The sequence below is a fragment of the Camelus ferus genome, chromosome 11, assembly GCF_009834535.1.
Source record: "Camelus ferus isolate YT-003-E chromosome 11, BCGSAC_Cfer_1.0, whole genome shotgun sequence".
NCBI classification, from domain to species: Eukaryota; Metazoa; Chordata; class Mammalia; order Artiodactyla; family Camelidae; genus Camelus; species Camelus ferus.
This window is the reverse complement of record NC_045706.1, coordinates 21,782,640-21,786,890: the sequence shown is the minus strand read 5'-3', so window position 1 is coordinate 21,786,890 and position 4,251 is coordinate 21,782,640.

Here is a 4,251-nt window from a genome sequence, read left to right as displayed (position 1 = left end):
AGGCACTGATCATGTAAAAAAACTATCTCCAACTCCCAGAGCAGTCCAACCACCCACTGATCCCAGTCAACGTCACCTGGAGCAGAAGAATCTCCCAGTTGAGCTATTACCAAATTCCTGATCAACAAAATCATAAGACATGATAAAATGATGATTGTTCTAAGCCACTAAATTTGGGGATAGATTTTATTTTTTAATGCAGCGTATCTTCATGAGCAAGGTGCATGCATGGAAAGTCATACAGCAAAATAGAGGAAAAGATAGACAAAACTGATCAACACCTTGCAGTGTCTGCAAGTAGTAATATAGAACCATCAATGAAAAGTTTATTAATGCAGTTCTAAATGAAGCGTTTGCTTCATTAATTCTAAAGATCATTTAAAGTGATAAAAGGAGGTAACATGGTTCAGATAATAATTTTCTTATTAAATTTAAAGAGCATGTATCATAGTGTAAGGAACACATGACACCCAGGTTCCACTTTGAAATGAAGGCAGGTGCAGAGCTGCTTATAAATGCTTAATAATGAATGTCGACCATCTTTGCTATACCTTGCACCTCAGAAGCTGTACACATCTTAATTAATTAAGCTGTAGAATACCTCTGTGATGCAGAAAAGAAATAACAAGGAATCATTTTACCCACTACTGAAATGTAGTCACCTCTTGGGTTGAGCACAACAGCTGTTTAGCAGCTGTAAGGGACTCCTGAACTATCATTCTGGGCAGCCATGCTAAGGAGGATAACATATCTGATTGAAAATGCAAAGGAAATTTGAGCAGACAGGATGCAATTACCTGAATTGGAGCCCAGCCAGCTCACTAGGGCTAAGTGGCAAGTAACTGGAGCTGAAGAGCATGCCTCCTGCATATTTCACAGATTACTGGGGATGTTCAGTTCCCTGCGTGGACAGTAATCAGAAGCTGTGTAAGTCTGTGATCCTGAACCTGCATTACATCTCCCCTAAACGCATCTCTTTCCAGGATGAGATGGTCATTCTCTTAAATCTATTTGGGAACAAAGCCTCATGTGGGCCCCAAACATAACATGGACAGCCAAGAGGAAGCAACTGGACATTAAACCATCAAACTGCTCCTCCTAACACAGTTCAAGGCACACATTTGTAAACGTCTGCAAACAGTAAAGAAGATGTCACAAGTAGGTACATGAAACCTGTGTATCCTACACTGACATACTTTCAAATATGTTATGACTATTTAAATCAGCCAGAAGTACTCAAGATACATGACATTTGAGTTTAAATTCAAGAGGCACCAAGGCTCACATTTTCCTCTAAAAGTTCAAAGAAAAGCTAAAGATATAGGAACTAAACCTTCCTGTGAGATGTAGCCAGTATCTCTATCTCCTTACTGGAAAAACAAGGGGTTTAGATGATATACACTCTAATAACCTGTTCAGTCTAAAATTCTGTAAGTCCATGAATCTAAAGAGCAACTGCTGGCTTTACTCTTAAGTGAAGCAACTCATTTTCTGAAGCACGTTTAAGCGAGGTCACTGACTAAACAACATTAGTGAATTGAAATAAATTTATCTGAAGAAAATGTACTATTCAAAAAAAATTGTTTTAAACCAGCCAATTACAGGATCCCTCTGCCACTGTCAGAATTTGGGTTCTGGAATTCTGTACATGATCTCCGTGTGTAATGTGCTTAATACTCTACAATGAAAGGCCCCCTACTAAGTGCTTAGAGGAAGGGAGATGAGAAAACATACAGGAGGCTGAAATTAAAGGATCATCCTACTTAGTAAAGCTAAATCGTATGTGCAAACCTTTGCAATAAAATAATCTTTGTACTTTTCTCCCTCGTCCCACAAAAGATATGCAGAATCAAACATGCTCCACCATAGACACATTCAACTGTCTCACCTAAAGTCTGCATGCAGTTTGGCTTTTGTTTCTACTCAAAGTGTGGTCCCCAGACCTGCAGCGTTGGCATCACATGGAAAATTCAGAATCCCAGGTCCCACCCCCGACCTATGGAATCAGAATCTGGATTTTAACATGATCCCCAATCGATTCATAATCACGTTAATATTTGAGATGCTCTGCTTTGCGTATTACATTTTTGAGGCATCCTGCACCCGTGTACATTATTTGACCTTGCTTAACTCAGTATTTATCTTCAGGTATCATCAAGGATCCAGACCTAAGTATACAGTGGGATTTTGTCTTCAGCTATATTCATTTGAGATTTTCAATAATTTGTACAATTTGTTTTTTGGTTGGTTTTGTTTTTTTGAAATAGGCTATTTTTTAAACTTTTTTTTATTGATTTATAGTCATTTTACAATGTGGTGTCAAATTCCAGTGTAGAGCACAATTTTTCAGTTATACGTGAACATACATATATTCATTGTCACAGTTTTTTCACTGTGAGCGACCATAAGATCTTGTATATATTTCCCTGTGCTATACAATATAATCTTCTTTATCTATTCTGCATATGCCTGTCAGTATCTACAAATTTTGAAATCCAAGTCTGTCCCTTCCTACCCCCGCCCCCTTGGCAACAAGTTTGTATTCTATGTCTATGAATCTGTTTCTGTTTTGTATTTATGTTTTTGTTTTTGTTTATGTTTTAGATTCCACATATGAGTGATCTCGTATGATATTTTTCTTTCTCTTTCTGGCTTACTTCACTTAGAATGACATTCTCCAGGAGTATCCATGTTGCTGCAAATTGTGTTACGTTGTCGTTTTTATGGCTGAATAGTATTCCATTGTATAAATATACCACATCTTCTTTATCCAGTCACCTGTTGATGGACATTTAAGCTGTCTTCCATGTCTTGGCTATTGTAGATAGTGCTGCTGTGAACACTGGGGTACACCTGTCTTTCTGAATTAGGGTTCCTTCTGGATATATGCCCAGGAGTGGGATTCCTGGGTCATATGGTAAGTCTGTTCCTAGTCTTTTGAGGAATCTCCATACTGTTTTCCACAGTGGCCGCACCAAACTGCATTCCCACCAACAGTGTAGGAGTGTTCCCTTTACTCCACGGCCTCTCCAGCATTTGTCATTCGTGGAATTTTGAATGATGGCCATTCTGACTGGTGTGAGGTGATACCTCATTGTAGTTTTTATTTGCATTTCTCTGATAATTAGTGATATTGAGCATTTTTCATGTGCCTATTGATCATTTGTATTTCTTCCAGTTTGCTTTTTTCAAGTAAATCTTGAAATAATTTTTAAAATTTTTGATTCTTCAGGGCTCTTATATATTTGAGGAAAAATTCAAACTACAAGAAATAGCTTTGAAAACCAAATACTCAATTAACTAAAGACCTTTTTTGCTCTGCCTTCAATTTTTCAACCACAGCGATTATTTCGCTTATGCTAAAGGATTTACATATTTGTGATCCATCACCATGCTATGTAGGCCTATTGTGAGTTGTAATTTTACATAAACTTGTTCCATTTAGCTTAATAATATCCATTTATAGCTCAGTTTATAAAACATTCTCTACTTGAGAGTAATAAAGTTGCGTTTTTTTAACAAAACATCTGTAATTTATTTTTCTTACTGAATCAGATTAGCATCATTATTCAAAATTAGCGAGGCTTTACCACATAGGTCATGGCTGCAGACATTAGCCAGAAAACTGTGAATAATATCAGCATGAAATCTGAGATTTGGAATTTGTTTAGAGATCGCACTGCCTAGGGGTGCACAAAGCATGCCTCTTCAAGCCCAGAGGACCCAATAAGTTCTCTTGGAGCCTCAGGGTCCAGAATATGTAGTAAATTTGATTTAGTCTCTTTTTGTGTTGGGCCTCTGCATCAATTTTTACTTGAAGAAAGGATTTTGCAGCAAAGAAGTTTGAAGCTCACTCATTTTTGTCCAGTTTCTCAGCCACCAACAGCATGCCTTGGTGAGGAGAAGTAGTGAATGATGCAACATGTGCTGTCACAACTCATGGGGCTTCATTCTGACAATCCTTGGCCTCAGCCCCACTCCCCATCTCTGTGCTGCCTGCTACATCACCGCCACCTGAGGGAGTGACCCGCAGGGGCCCCCTCAGCTCACTCTTTGCTTGTCATGCCCTCTGAGCATCAGGAAATAGTAGAAGTCCAGCTTATCTTGGTTACAACCTCTTCCTAAGAGATTTCTGGGATTAACCCACTCATGCCTCACATCCCTGTTCTCCTCGATCCTGGCAACACCCAAACGATTCACTGACAGGATGCCTATCTTCATACTACTTTTAAAAAAATGTGTTATTATAGT